Source organism: Eucalyptus grandis, chromosome 2, assembly GCF_016545825.1.
Source record: "Eucalyptus grandis isolate ANBG69807.140 chromosome 2, ASM1654582v1, whole genome shotgun sequence".
In the NCBI taxonomy this organism is placed as follows: domain Eukaryota; kingdom Viridiplantae; phylum Streptophyta; class Magnoliopsida; order Myrtales; family Myrtaceae; genus Eucalyptus; species Eucalyptus grandis.
In genome coordinates, this window is record NC_052613.1 from 40,881,459 (window position 1) to 40,898,954 (window position 17,496).

Here is a 17,496-nt window from a genome sequence, read left to right on the forward strand (position 1 = left end):
TTTCTCAAAAAATAAATAATTCAATAAATATTTTTCTAAAAGTGATCGTTTATATTACTCGAAATAATTATTTAATAAGAAATATTTTTATTATTCATAATAATTTATGTCTAGATATTTTTCGGAAGGTAAACAAATTTTTAGTTTGTTTATTTTTATAAGCAATATAAATAATTATTTTTATGAAATATATTTTAAATCATTCTCTTAATCAAAGATACACTCCTTTACATATGTGCTATAGTTCCATCTTCACTCTCGATTGTATTAATTAATCATTCGAGCCAAAAGTAAAGCAAAATATTTTTGTGCTCTAGATAGGCAATTATATTCTAAACAGCTTTTCATCAGCCAACACTTAGTTTTTCTCATGGACCAATGGCATCTGTTTTTATGGTCGTCGTAGTCAAAAACTAGATTGGAAGTTAGAACACCTTTCGAATAGAGGAGATTATGTAAAGCCAAAAGAAGCAACATGGACGGACCATTTTTCTTAGCCATCGCATCAACAAACAAACGGATAAAATTATGGAGATGCAATCCTATTTTGATGACAGCTTAGCAGTGTACTATTGCCGGCCAACAGAAGCATGTGATCATCATCTTTTACCGAGACAATGAATGATTAGATAGCCTCGTTGATGACATGGAAGTGACAAGCGGTACCTCCACTAGTGCATCTACTTTGGGAAAAGGATGGATCCCACTATATTCTTTCGTGCCTTGGCCTACAATAAGGCGCAAGGGAGAGCATTAAATTCCAAATATAAGCCTATTGACATTTCTCTATTGGGTGCTTAAATCAGAAGAAAAACAGCATCATCTCATCCTGTCGTGTTGTCATCGTTACACTTAAATAGTCGAAAATAATTGAAACGCCATGTTAGATGAATTCAATGAGATTTAGCTAAAATGTTTTATTGCATTTTCCCTTGTAAGTTTAAGACTACGTTATTTCAGTTAAAAATTTTATACCTTGATAGGTTTGAAATTTCGATATAATAATTTTAGGAAAGATTGTGCAATTATCTCGGAAATATGACAATTTGGTTTTCTCAACCTCGTGCTCGCACTCAACTCAATACAATATATATACTTGCATCAGACTCGATCCAACTCTAATATTAAAAACTAAATTATAGTGTAAAGCTTCGAACTCCATGTCAAGTTCTCATAAAAAATTTCAAAAATAATGATTTTTTTTTCATTGTCCTTAGTAAAATCCTTTAAATTATTAACAATACTCGCAAGTCACATTATTGTAGTATTACAAAACTGGACACCTCTGACATGGCAATCCATATTGTTAGGTCCAAATACATAAAAGAAGGGGTGAAGTGTTTTTTTATACATATAAAAATATTTATCTTTCTAGAACTAGCACCTTATTTAAAAATGTTTTTTATATGCAATTAAACTGTTAATTTGCAATAAGAAACTTATAGAGTTTAGGGAAAAAGAAATTACAAAAGTTATTTATAGAGTTTCAATTAGGATATGCTTTCTCTTCTAGCTCTAGCAGCCCCATTAGATTGAAATTCACTACTTCAGCCAATAGTGCAATTGCCAATAACTTTGTATCACGCGGACTCGATTCCTCCTACGGCTATCTCACTATAGACTAAATAATTATTAGATCTCTTTCAATAGATGTTCTCACACCTTGTGCACACAACACGGTAGACATATTCTCCCCCAAAATTATTTAACCACACTTCTAAGTGTTTACAAATAATCATTTGCATATTTCGTCTCTTACCTAAACAATTGCATTCTCTCTAAGCACGACCACTTCTTCCGTGTGTATACAAATGATTTTGGCACCCTTGCTAACTTTTAGGATCAAAACTAAATAGATTATAATGAAGCAGCAAAGAGATAGATCTCAAGAACACTCAATGTGTTTCGATTTTCCTTGTTGCGAGCACTCAATCACAACCTACGTTTTACTCGTAGTTTGTCCTTATAGGCCTCCAAAAACAACCCTCCTGTTTCAACCATCTGATTCAAGTCGATCACAAAATGAGTTTCATTTCATCACATGGAAAAGAGACATTTGGAGGGGGTACTTAGAGATCATCAACAAATGAAAAAATCAAAATGATAAGGAGAGTGAGCAGAAGTTGGTAAGTTTATAAATTGACTTATTATAGTGTTTGCAATTTATTTATGATGCTTGTAAAATTTCCAAAGAGTTGGTTATTCTTTAATTCATTTCAAAGTTGGTAAATTTCTAACGGCATTGATAAGTTATTGATAGGTTATTCGGCAATCAAATTGACGGTCATGCTTTTCTTTTATCAACTATTCTAGATATTAATGTTGGCTAGGTCTGCCTGTGTGGGGCCCGGTTAACGTTAATAAATAAAAGAAAAAGGTCAAAAAGTCAAAAATACAATAAAGGAAAAGAAAGGCGGGCTGCTCGTTTGGAGGAGACAGGAAATGGGCTGCGACATCCGGTCTAGAATCGAAGGCCAAATATCGTAGGAGTTGACTCAAATTTCAATATGTTGTTATAAGACCGAGACAGATGAGTCAAGACAGGTGAGTCAATCAGTTTCATTTGTCAATTCGTTTTGTTCATTGAACACTTTTTATAAATGATCTCAAATTTCTCCAATTGTAATTAGGGTTTCTTACTTCATATATATTAATCCGCTTTTACGGTGACGAAATGTCATTATATTGTTGATATTGAATCTCTAATATATTACTAAAGAAGAACCTCTGTGCATCTTACTATTTTCTGTGATTAGTGAAAGTTTTTGAATCGTCCATAATTTTTTTCGCATTGAATTTTCCACGTAAACTTGTCGTGTTTGCTTTTGTCTGTTTTTATCATTTTGGCATTATTTTTATTCATTACGAGATTATATTGCGGGAATATATTGCCTGTTATTATAGGGGTTGAGTCCATTTTGGTCCATTTAATCTTGGGAAGAAATTGATTCTACATTAGGTTAATTTTTGATGAATTGTTGCCGGTTCTCTCGAACTTTGTATCAATAATTTTGGAAATACATCAAGTAAGGGAAATTTTCCGCACTTTCCTTTGACTACCCTGCACTCAGTCCCGAAAGCTTGCGTCAGCCACATCTTTGATTTTATGTATCATCGACCAATAGCATTTGATTTTATGGTCTTCGTCGTCGTGAAAAAGTATGATTTCTGCCATCTTTGATTTTTTTGTCTCATCGACCAATAGCATATGATTTCATGGTCTCCGTCGTCGTGAAAAATATGATTTCTGCCCCAGTCGTGTCCTCATCGGCCCAAAGCATTTTACTTGCTTTTCCCAGAACTGCCCTAGTCGATAACACTTCAATTCGTGTTATATTATGATCTGAGAAATGGATGTTTACTGCGGGGTTCGTCCAAATCGGTTTCGTCCAGGGGCACGATAAGAAGAGATGATCCAATATTCCTTTTTTCAAACTTTCTTGCAAGATTGATTGCAGTTTTATTTTTCAGGAGTTGTGCTTTGATTGGATATGTTCATGTTTCGGAGGAGGCTTGTGAAATTTTGAAGACAACTCGCATCATATTTGTCAGCATGCAGGGATGGAACCATCATATATTTTTAGTGGGGTCAATGCCCTAAAGACAATAAGATAAGGTATTTCATTTAACAAAAAAATTATAAAGATGCGATCGAGCTATTTATTGATTTGAAGTAGTTTTTCTACGCAAAGTCTGACTTGAAATCAACGCTTTGACATTGAATCGTGAATGTGAACAAAATTCGGTTTCAAATCCCTGTGCTTGAGCTCGACTCAATATAGTATATAGGGCTTGAAATTGAACTCGATTCAACTCCATTATTAAAAGCTCGATTCTACTCATTTGACTTGTTACGTAGGATGTTTCTTTCTATTTTTCCTAATCATATATTGTACCTTCTACATAGCCTGATCATGCCATTCGATTGCTTTATCTTCCGACTCTATCAAGCCTCGTGTTTGATTGGTGGTGTGGTTGTCTAGTAGTGCAATGTCTAAGCCTGATAATTTTTTGATAATTTTTTATTTTTTACTTTCCTGTTTTTTGTGTCATAAAGAAGTTTATAGTACATGGAAAGACAAGATACTAGTTTTGATTTCTTGCAAGTTAGCGCATGGTCCCTTAGAGGGCGACGAGGCTAAGCCTAATTACATCGATGAACAATGGAAGTTACTAAAAAGGCAATGTGGGGTTTCATTAGGCATCATCAGTTGGATTTTATTTCTTTAGATAAACTATAAGGATCCCATCCCACTGCCCCTTTTGCTCTTCCGATTTCCATCTTTTGGCAATGGAAAACCGTAGCCACAACAACACCGATATAAATTAAGGAATCGTTATGCTAGCTGGATCCTATGAGAAACAATTGATGTCGTCTCATCCATTGATCGTCAGACTTTCAAGATTATGTCACAACCGCACTTCCATTCACTCACGGAACACTTCTTGGATATGTCCTTCCTCAGCACTTCAGTTCGAGTAGGGATTAATAGTTCCCCCCGTACATATTGGAGTACGAAGCCCACCCAAAAAATCGAATCAAATAGTTTGTTCTATTTTGCCGGTATCACCAGCTGACTTAGCTCCGATGACTCTCTTCAGAATATGAGGCAATAATAGAGCAAATCTGTCAAACGGTTCTCCACCAAGAGCAGGAACTCTTTTATTATGTATGTTGGATTGATTGGTCGATTTACGACATTTTGTATTGAAATTATGAAGAAATGCAAATAGTTATGATTCGTTATAATTCAAAATTTTATTTATCGATGACCATAAAACTGCTCATGATTATAAGAAGAAATTCGAAAAACCTCCAACACAAAAGTTATTCATCGCATCGAATCTCCAACATTGTATAGTAGAGTAGACGATCTATCACCGTGCATCATTCAAGTTTCACACACAAACATAAATAGAAGCTTCTAAATTCATAAGCATACAATAAGATAAGAGAGACTATTGTAATTTCTGTCTCATTTATTGTCTAGGTACTCTTCCATGCTTGCACTGCTCACAAATAAATGGGCCATCCGTGCCAGCTAATTGCCCCACCACAGCCATTGCCACCCCCACTCTGCCACCGCCGCCTCCGCCACCCTTGCCACCACTACCGCCCTCATTCCCAATAATACGGGTCATCCCAATCCCTCCCCTTATCCCCCTTATCCCCCTTCGGCCCCTTCGGCCCCCGATCCCCCTTATCCCCCTTATCGCCCTTCGGCCCCTTCGGCCCCCGATCCCCGATCCCCCTTATCCCCCTTTGGCCCCTTATCCCCCTTATCCCCCTTCGGCCCCGGATCTCCCTTATCCCCCTTCGGCCCCCACCGTCGGATGCAGTAGAAAAGGAAACCACAAAGCATGACGGCAACAATGACTAAACCAACAATAACCCATGTTGGGGTGTTATTGTCATCGGATGATATGGAATCCGGATCGATCCATGCCGATGGAGGAGGAAAGTACTGGAAACTCGGATAAGTTTGTGGATAGTTATTGTTATCCATCAAGAAAACTCTGTGGAGGTAGTTCAATGCAAGCGGTGAGTCTACAAACATATTATGAAGCATCAATCCAAGAGCCAATTTACCTTTTCATCATGATGAATTGATCATATGCTCCGAGCACGAGATCGAGATGATTCAACACGGAATTCCGCGAGATATAATGTGAGTGGAAGTAGTTGCTTGCACATATACCCTCACAAGAAGAACTGAGCAAATCGGTGAATGATGTTGCGCCAATGCTTACGCGAAGTGAGAATTTTCGCCTGGTGGAGGTAGAGCTATATATGCCCCGCAATGCTCCCTCCCTCACGAGGTGGGGTTTTTTTTTTTTTGGCCGAAAGATAATAATTTTCATTACTAACCAACTAAAGGGGTGCCATTAGTTGAAGAGTCTAAACATAGAATTAAATATAGAGAACGAGCAGAATTAGAAGTCCAATTGCTGGAAAGTGACCTGGCTTGGTGGGTTAGGTAAGCGTTTTAACAAATGCATCACCATTCTTTTTTGAGGATGTAGTGTAATGATTGAAGCATCTTGTCAAAAAGTTGGGAAATTTTATTCACGTGCCAAAATAGGAAGAATTATTTAAAAAAATCATAAATCTATTACAATTGTACCAATTCAATTATAAATATTTTTTAAAATCAATTAAGTACTAAATCTTTTATATTTGTATCAATTCAATTTGTCCGATCAAAATTGGCCGCTTAGCACTAAAATGAACACCAAGCGTTTTACAGAGACTTTCGACACGACGTGGATAATTTTTAATAATATCTGAATATTTTTATTTATTTTTATTCCTATATTTCTTTTTATATTTTCTTTTCTTTCTTTTTTTCCTTTTCTCTTTCTTTCTTTTTTTATTTTTTTTCCTTTCACTCGCTTCTTCCTTCGGCTAGTCGCTGCGACCACTAGAAATGAAGGTCCAGGAAGAACGGGGCGAGCTTCAACTACTGTCTAGGCTCGATCACGTCTTCATGTGTGATGTTCAGGAGCCAGGAATTAGGCCCATTGAAATGATACGCATGTTTGACTAATACGGTCTAAGGGAATAAGATTTTGGTGAAAGGCCAAGAAAAACAATCAGGCCTGAAATGAGAAATTATTATATGCTCTACAAAATGTGTGATCGAATATCATCTCAATCATTAATCAGGTAGATCTAAGCCCATGGGATCAATTGTTAAACTGAGTTTCCACATGAAATTTATAGACCATACAGTAAAATTTCATGCAAAATGGGGTTATAGACGTGACCTGAAAAATAAAATTCACTCTACTATCCAAAATCAATTCCACAAAAACTTATTTTAGAGCCGACCGGCCAAGGATATAAGAGAGCCACTGTCAATTCGTTAAGATTCTTAAGATTTTCTATAGAATATTATCCTATGTTAGGGACAACTATGATATTATTGTTGATTATTTATATCAATTAAGATTTTTTTTTATAGAATATCATTCTTTGATTGTACATATCTTAATTGATAAATATCACCTTTGATAGTCTCTACAAAGCCTATAAATGGCTGATGTAATATATCAAAATATACATCATTCCATTTTTCCACATTCTTATATTTAACTATTTGCACCTGGTGCACTCCGGTTTTTACAGGATTGAAGACTCCAATACCAAGTTGAGAAATAAGAAAGATATGTAGAAGAAGGTAATTGTCACGCGTGTTACTTTGTTATTTTCGTGGTATCAACTCTTATTTGGGATTATGATAGAATTTGGATCCCATTTGTCATGAACCATGAATCTTCTGATGGAACCGGGAAATTTTTGCCTTTAACATCCATCACTGCTGCTTCGACTCCATTGACCCAAAGGCAAGTCCACTTTTCTATAAAATTCGCTATGTAATATGAGAATCTTTCTTTGTGGGACATTCTTATTTTTCTAGATGTAAATTAATTTTGTGTAGACTTTAATTTATAAAGACGGGGAATCTATGGTCTCTAATCTCTCTGTAGTGGGATAGGGATCTAAATTATTCGAATCGATAGGGATCTTAAATTATGCGAACCACTTTTGCCCCGTCTTACTTTGCGGAACGGTGCTTTATATTTCTTTTTCCGAGCAACAAGCAAAAGTGGCACCGCCCTCTTCCCGTGTTCTCCAAAATAACCCTGGTGACGTCACGTAGCCTCAGCACCGCTTCGTCATGCGCCAAGGTCATTGATGTCCATCTACCTCGCGGAAAGGTGTTAGCGAATATTCTCAATTTTGCTCCTTGTCCTCGACCGATAGGGCAGCTCCAGGCCCACTAGACAGCGCATGAAACAGAAAGCAGCAGAGACGACGATTGCTTCGTAGGAAGAGAGAAGTTTCGCGTGCAGTCCAAAGGAATAGGAGGAATCTTTTGCATGCGATGGGTCATACGTCAGCGACGCGAGCTTGATTATCAAGAATCTCGCAATAATAGAAATCTCAAATTATGCTCCCGGTGATGCTAATACCTCTTTTTTTTTTTTCCTTGCATGGATCCGGTGTAATATTATCGATGTTTTTCGAGAAAAAAGTGGCACCGAGGTGGCGCCATGTGAACAACGCATCAGAAAAAAGATTAAAATGAAAATGAAGAACTAAAAAAACCAACCAAAACAAAAAATAGAAAATTAGAACCGGAGGAGAGAGAGATTGCTGACGGTCAGGGGTGTTGAAGGGGCTCCACCACCATTCCAACTTCGCTGGCGAGAGCCGTCAGCCTCTTCGGGCCATCAGTGAGGGTCAGCCAGCGCTTGCATGGATACCTTGACACTTGTTGTCTATGGTTGAAGCAAAGCAGATGAAAAAGTTGGCACAGGACAGGGGAGAGCAATATGTGCTGATGTCGAACAGAAAAACCGGTTTCTTACAACTCGAACATGCTTTCAATTTGCGAAGAACGTAGTATTTCTCTTTAGAAAGAGTAGATACAACTCCACTGCAAGGGCATGTAGCATCACATTCGATACAGCGCCCTCAGACGCCACACCCCACAACTCCCGCCTCCACTGCCCTTGCCGTCCTACCGCCCCCCTTATCGTTCCGTCGCCCGCCCACCCCCTCTTTGGTCAAAGGCAACCCCGATGATACTCGTCTCTCCCTCTTGGTTCTTTGTTTTCTATATCCCTACAACTTATTTCTTTGTTCTCTATTCTCCACGGCCGTTGAGCTCAAGGACCATGAACTCTGCTGTAGTGTCGTGCTCAAGCAGCATCTCAGGCAAGCTCTGACATGCCACTCGAATTCGATGACATCACGGCTTCAAGGTCAATCTTGGATTTAGATATTAGATGAAAACATGACTTATTATTGAAATATTTTAACATTGCGTGTCAAGCTACGCTCGTGGCAAGGAGCTCAAACTTAAATCTAGGGGATGAGCTTTGCCGCACATTGAGCCCAACCTCAGATTTACGATCAAGCTCCGCCACGCTGTCGAGCTCAAAGAGTGCAAAGAGGCCCGGACGAAGGGAAGATGAAGACGCGGGGTGCCGGGGACTAGCTGTGGAGGCTGTTATCTGATTTGGGCACGTCCAAAACTGGGCAAGGTGTCTACAATTGGGTAACGATAATCATGCGAGAGTCGGCCGACCCTCGTTGAGGGCCCATGGAGTCCGACAGCCCTTGCCAGCAAAGCCGAAACGGGCGGCGACTTTATTTAAACAACCCCGACCATCTGTAATCTCTCTTTGTCCTCTGGTTCGAATTTTCATTTTTTCTTCGGATAGCTTTCTTTGTTTTTCTTTCTCTTTTCAATCTTCTTCTGATGTGGCGCTGACATTGCGCCACACCAGCGCCATTAGTCCTCAACAAAAACTCAATAATAGGACGTCAAATCGTTAAAAGGCAATCTTAGGACAAAATTGTGATGAAGGATATAAGCATTATATGGGTAGAGGTTTGATGTTTTTAGAGACAGGATAAAAAATAAAAATAAAATAAAAATAAAATAAAAATAAAAAGGTTGGATTACTGTGAAAATAATAGCTTGTAGTGAGTTATAAATTTTTAAGGGAGTAGATTCTATGACAATTATAATTATTTGTTATTTGATTTTTGTGGTCCAAAACATACTATTGCATTGAGTACTTTTACTTGGGGATAGGGAATGGGAAAAAGACTTGTTGCATAATAAATTGTTATGTTATTATCATGGGGGTAAGTACACTATCAGTGTCAAAAATTGTGTACAACCCTCACTTTGGTATCAAAATTTTATTTTGGTTCACTTAAGTGCCAACAAATTTGAAAAACGATCATTTTAGTGCCAACACCAATCAAATTGGTCGGAAATCCGACGTTGCACTTTTTTATTAATTTTTGAAGCTGACATGGCTTGTCGGACAGTACAGTCAGCATTCAAACAACAAAACAACCCTGTTTGGCATCTTTCCCCCAACTTAGAACCCTAAATCCCCAGAGAGAGAGAGAGAGAGAGAGAGAGAGAGAGAGAGAGAGAGAGAGAGAGAGAGAGAGAAGGCATGTCGTCTTCTTCCCCAAAGAACAACAACAGTAGTGGCACCAGCAGCACCACTAGCACTACCAACAGCACACCAACAATGGCATCTGTAGCAGCGCACCAACAGCGGCACCTTCAACCCCTTTTTCTTCCTCCTTCTCCTCCACCCTTGCCTATTATTCTTCTTGCCACTTCTTGCTTGAGTAATAATCTCAACCTCTCCTCGCTCACCTGGTCGAACAACTACGATAGTGGCTGAGCGACGGTGGCCGAGCGATGGCGACCGAAGTGATCGTTTTTTTTTTTTTTGGCACATTATTCTTCTTGCCACTTCCTGCCTGAGTAATAATCTGGCTGGAATCTCTTGTCGATGACACCAAAGTGATCGTTTTTTCTCCAATTTGGCACTTAAGTAATCCAATGGAAACTTTTGGCACCAAAGTGAGCACCATACACAACTTTTGGCACTGATAGTGTACTTACCCATGTTATCATGTTTCCAATTCTCTTGTTTCTCAATCATCCCTTCTTAGGTAAATCCTCACTTAGAAAAGAAAAAAAATTATTGACAAGTTGATGGGGGATAGAAGACAGCCATTATAAAAAGAGGCCACCTAATGAAAATTCATACTTCTTTTCTGGTTGTGTGAGAATTATACTAATAACATCACTCACTGGTTTGCTCAATTCTTCTTAATAAGGTACGCATAAGCACCTCCTTCAACCCTTCGATTTATACTATATCCTATTAAATTCCATTTTCAATCATCTCGCTCTCACACTTTGGTCATATAATCTTCTCGATCGATGTGATCAAATAAGTGTTTCTTTTCTAATAAAGTACTGCCCTCTTTTTGAAGAACTACTTCTTTGCTAGTGGGAATTGATGTTTCAAAATATGTTTGTAAACTCATCACTTGCAGAAAACTACAGAGAGTTTTCTTGCAAAGAAAATAAAGGTGCACATGACAATTATTTTATTTTTGTTTCAAAATTATTTTTCTATTTCATACTTGTTTCTAGAACAAAAATCTGTTTGATGACACAATTTCATCTGAACAAATTTTTAGTTCAAAAATAGGTTTGGAATAGAAATGAAAAGTAAATTTTTTTTAGTTTTCCATTTATGGAATAAAAATAAGAAATAAAAAATATTCTTATCGCTCATCCTCTTTACTACTCGATTAGCCACTCACTGTTTGCCGCTCACCATCGCTACTCCCATCTGCAGTCACCACTCAAGATAGAGAAATATTGTGTCATTATCAAATGAAATTCTATTCCGAGAATAAAAATTTTGCGTTGTTATCAAACACGTATTTTTGCTCAAAAACTCATTCAAAAATAGAAATATAAAAATCTATTATTATTCTAGAATTCAATTTTTGCTCAGAATTATTATTATTCGCATTCTAATTATCTACAAAATTGCCCGAGCTACTATTACTTCCCCCCTTCATTTATCCTGAATTTGGCATCATCCAACAACAACATGATTTCACAGTGGGATACTCCAAGATGAGTCATCATCGGCATAGTAGTCCTTTTCTACAATTGTCGTGGTCCTAAGGGCACAAACGACACTTTGTCAATAAAACCACGAATCTCCTTTGGAATGGACAAGTACGGGTCTGTATGGTAACCGGCTAAATAGTGCCAAATTCTATTCTTTTGTTCCTGGAGTAATTTTGGAACAGAATCATGTTTGGTAAAAATTTTGTTATAGGGAACAAATTTTTATTTTTTATTTTTGGAAGTAGATTTGGAACAAAATCAAGAATAAAAAAAAAGTTAATTCTTGTTCCCGAGAACAAATCTAAGAATCAAGCCCATATTTTCTCTTCTTCTTCCCTTTCCTTCTTCTTCATCTATCGCCACCGCCACGGTTGCCATCTGCTGCCATTCGCCGCCCACCGCCACCGGTCACCAACAACCAGTCCAGCGAGCTTGCCGAAAGCAAGCCTCACCTATGGTTAGGCAGGCCTCGCCCAGCCTCGGTGAAGCTTGGTCGACGAGGGCCGACCTCGCCGAAAGCCGGCAACGCTCCGGTGAGGTCGTTGGCCCTCGTCTCGGCCGGTCGCCGGTTGTCCCAAGACCGACAACTGGCCACCTTGAAGAAGAAGAAGAAGAAGAAGAAGAAGAAGAAGAAGAAGAAGAAGAAGAAGAAGAAGAAGAAGAAGAAGCAGAGGAAAAAAGGAAAAAATTAAAAAAAATGATTTAGAAAAAAAAATGATTTGAAGTATGATATGAAATTTTGCTATATATAGAATACATATTTAATTTTGTATTTTAATTTATTATTTAGTATTTATATTTATAGTTTATACTATAGTTTATTATTTACTATTTAATAAAAATCTGATTAGTTAATATGTTTATTACTTAGTATAAATATAATTAATCAATAGAATTTCTATGATTTGAAAAAAAATTAGAATTGAAATAGAAATTTTATGTAGTTACAAAACACATTTCTATTCTTTTTCTATTCCAGAATAAAATTTTTTGTACAATTACCAAAAGCGTTCTTTTGCTCAAAATTGTTCCTAGGAACAGAATAGTTACCAAATGCTCCCTAAGCTTGTCCTTGTCATAGTTATCTATTTATTTATAGTATACAAGTTTCTTGGTTCCACAAGAAAATTAGTGGTGGTGACAGCGCCATTAATCTTGAAGTAGTTTCGGTGCTGTCAGATAATCATTTTCCATCCTCGTATCATGTTGTTTCCAAAATTGTAGCCAAGAAACGAAACTTTCTAAAAGTAGACGTGCAATCATGTCCATCGAAATATAAACCTAAATTTGTCTTTATTCTAAATCGGTACACATGTATCACATTAATCGCAAACTAACTTTTGTGTTATTTAAATTCTGAAGCTCGTATGTTTATCTCAAACTAGTACAACCACGTCTTATTTACCCCACATTGTGAAAAATCTAGGGCTTTTGCGAGCATAAATTTGGCGTAGACATTCCAATTTGAGATAAATGCGGCATGAATGTACCGATTTAGAGTTTTTTATTATAAGAAAAGTAATTTGGGGTAATTCTAGCACGAGTTTATTATAAGTTTTAGTAGTATTAATGCAAGTTTATAAACCTTAAAAATTAATTTACTAACATAAGTGTGTTTAATTTGAATAAATGGTGATACAAAGAGAAAATCACATAGTAAATTTTTTTAATATTAATATTTTACTATATTCAAATTAATTCATTCAAATTTTGCTATTGTTTAAGTTTAGGTCTCTTTAGTAATTGTCATATTTTATTATGACCTTTTCTAAAATCATTTAGATATAATGTCGAAAGTAATATGACATTCCAGCTTTTTGTTTTAGTCTTATTTCACTTGATATTATTATTTTAGCTTTCATTAAATTATGACTTAATCTAGATTGTATTTGACATTAAATGATATATTGAGTAATCTCTATATCCGATATTTTCTTTGCTCATGCCAGGTCATATGAAAGCACTTAATTTAAGTTATCAATTCTAGCCAGGTTCTTTCTAACTATAAATATATCATCCACAAAGATCAAGAGAATTATAAAGTCATCAACCATGGGAGAAGAACATTAGAAAAGCTACAAGTCATGTACAGAGCTCATTTTAAAGTCATTTTTTTTTTTTAAACCACTTAAATGCCACTTAAATAAATAAATAAATAAATAAATAAAGACCACTTAAGTGCTAACTCCAATTCGAGTTACTAGAAATCCAACGCGGCCATATTTTATTAGTTTTTCAATCCTACATGGCTCACCAGCGTGCCTAATCAACATATAAACCTTAAAAATGTTAGCTGAAAGTTGTTAATAGCGATCATTTGAATGCAAATTTTTATTTAAAGTGATTACTTCAATGCTAGTCATTTTTAAAAAAGCGGCCACTCCACGTGAGCTGGATTTTTTGAATAATATGCCAAGTCATATAAAAAAATGCATTTATAAAAGCCGCATATTATCTTTGGCTAGAATTTCTCATCATTGGCAACTTTTTTTTTATTTTTTTATTCTAACTCTCACTCTTAGACTTTTGCCTTGCCTCCTTACAGGGCATGTGAATTAAAACCCACACTTGAAATTAAATCGTCCTCACCTCAATCCCCTTGAGAATGTGAGGATTCGAATCCTCACCTCCCCCTTCCCAAGTGGAAAGGGTGGCCATTGAGACACACCCTGGTTGTTTTGCCATTGACAATTAAGTAGTCATTTTTCTATGATTTAGAGTTTAAATGATCCAACAAAAAAAAATTATACTAAAATAAGTATCGTACACAACTTTTAGCACTTCTATTGTTATTCTGCTCATCAACCACAATTTTTTTTAATGTCAACACGATGATCAACATTTGTCCTCTCATAACTGTTAATTATTTCTTCAATTAGAGCTCGTGTATGAACTCAATTTAATTGGAGGATGTAAATTGGTTTGTTAAACTGAATTATTAGATTAATCCCAGCACAGTTATCCAAAATAGAAGTATCTAGATTAAAATTCCTTATTGAAGAAGTTTCCTAATTGCATCAAGGAAGGGGTCACACATATATGCACTAGTTGATGGGATTCATATTTTGAAAGGTATAGAATAATGACTTGTGCCTTTGCATAGTTGTGTTTGACTAGGAAAGTACTAAAAATGTCCTAAATCTATTATATATATATATATATATATATATATATATATATATATATATATATATATATACAAATTCTATCATCAATTTGATCAATTTAGTCAAGCATTTTGGTAATTTGTCAATGAAATCCTTCCGGCTAATTTTGGCCAATAAATACTAACATGATTATCGACCATCTTACATGACATGTCCAATGCCGACATGGACAATTTTTTTGGCATGTCTTTAGTTTGTGATAGGGTCTTACTAACATAATAGTCTTTGGGCTATTATAAGAATAATAACTTATTGTGAGTCACAATTTTTTGAAGAAGTGGGGCCCATAACAATGTATAATTATTTGTTATTTGGTTTTTTGTACTCTAGAATAGATTATTATTCTTACAATAGATTAAAGATTGTCACTCAATCATTTTACTTTGTGGTATTAAACTTAGCCTAGTCACATGAATTAAGCAAGAAATGTTAGAAAGAGTAATAACTTCCTTTTATTGTTTATGTGTGTTACTTTCTTGATTCCATGCATTGTCTAGTTGTTAGGTGACATTTTACGTGCTCAACCCCTTTATGTTTGCCAAACCAAAAACAAAAAAAAACAAAACAAAACAAATAAGCAACGTGTAAATTAAACTTTTAAATTTGCCTTAAGCTAATGATGATGGAAAAAGAAAAATGATTAAAACCCTGAAAAACCCCAAATCATGACACGCGTGACAAATTTATCCTATATGACCACAAAAAATCCTAAACTCATACACCTTTGATAAATTTATCCCAAATTTCTATATTTGTAACAAATTTACCCTCCGTCAGTTTTCATTAAATTTTACTATCAAATTGATGAGTTGGATAACACATAACAATTGATTAGTATACTAGTTCGAAATTTGACTCTCTATTTGTTACAGTTGTATATTATATTTTTTTTAGTAATCCAATTTAGCTAAAGATATATTTGTCACAAAAATACCAGTTTGAGACTTTTGGCAGTCAAACAAACTAGTTTGAGGTAAATTTGTCACAAGTTTTTGGATTTTTTGTGGTCATTTGGGGTAAATTTATCACAGGTATCTCGATTTAGGATTTTTCATTATCAAAAAAAATTAGTTTTTGGTAAATTTATCATAAATGTACAAGTTTAGAGTTTTTTAAGATATTAATCCAAAGAAAAACTCAAGTTAGCTTCCTGTCCTAGAACTACAGTGTAGCTTCAGGCCCACTTAAAAGCGCATGACTCAGAAAGCATTGAAGACGACATTTGTTTCATAGCAAGAGAGCATTTTCGAATGCAGTAGTAGGTTAATAACATGGGCTTGATTATCATGAATCTCGCAAATAGAAAAAGAAACACTTGCTTCCATTTAAGCACTTACCTATTGGTTTTAGTGTTGTCCCTGCATTTGCCGTGAGGGAGAACCTGCTTAGAAGAACCCACTGCAACACATGGAACGGGTCATGGAAAGTTTACATTGAATCTCTTGTCATGTCATCCAGTAATGTACCCGTTGACCCCGCGGAGAGAAGTCTACATTGGAATGCCTTCCCACAATCACCAGAAATCAATAAACATCCAAAGGGGGGTGCAACTTTATGGAGGGGATTGAATCTGTATTTTCTTATGTAGTGGGGTCGCTTTGTGTCCTTAATGCGTTTGTGGGTGAAAGGTGAATGTGTGCGCGAATGCATGGAAGCTGAATTTGACTTTGTATGCCTGAGCAAGATAATGCATGCATCTGCTAATATTTGTAAGTATGTAGCACTTGCGCTCTTTCACTAGAGTCGTTGTCATGATTCATTCATGCGCGTTTTCAAAAGAGGCGGCTAAAGAAGGGTTAATTAACATGCACTTTACTCTTCTTTCCTCATACTGACTCTTATTATCTTAATTAAATGAGATTTTGATTTGGATAAGGATTGAGACACTCTCGTAATAAAAAAGAGACGGGCTTCTTCAATGATTGAAGCAATTGATGTGGCCTTGCAAGAAATCATCTCCATTGGAGTAAAAGTATGATATTTTTTGCGCACTTCGGACTACGAATTGAATGAGTGGTTTAGTGTTTTTTCCTCTTTTTTTTGTCATTTGCACAATATAAAATTCATAAATAGCTGATAAAAGTATTGAGAGTTTTAGGGGAATAATTGTCTAAAAATTCATTGACTTATTGTATGGCAACAAATTCAATCGTAAACTTTTTAACTTTATCAATTTAATCCTAAACATTTTAATGAATTACCATTAGTACTAAATCTTTGGACTATTGCCAACATATCCCTCCAGCTAATTTTGGTTGGAATCGCTGACCTAATGGCCATCATCGATCGTGCCACATTAAACGGTTGGTGTCTACATCAGCAACTTTCTGCCAAAATTAATTAGAATAATTACATCGACAGATAATCAAAATATTTATAACTAAATGGGCAAAATTGAAAAGTTTATGACTGAATTGAAAGCTGTACACTAGAATTAGTACTTTTTTGACAATTTTTCAAACTTTTAGATCTTGACGAATCCTAGATCTCTAACTGGACCTTTTCTAGAACCTCCCTCTTCTCATATGGTTTCGAATCCACTCGAACCTTTCCTACGAGATCAAGACAGATAAAAATACCAACTATTGCTGCATTTGACTTCGCCAAGCAAAATATCTCTAAGTCAGCCTTAGAATCGGATTCCTTTTCCTCCAAAAATACTTCAACCTTTGAGCCACAAACACCAGTATCCCATGTGCCTGTTATCTATATAGCAAATCCTCCTGAAGAGAAAAGAAATCAAATTCATCCAAGCTAGAATTAGTATAACTTCATGACTCAAATCCTCAATAGAAGTTTTCGGCTTCAAAATACTACTTCTCACTCGATGATATTCCATATTCTAAATG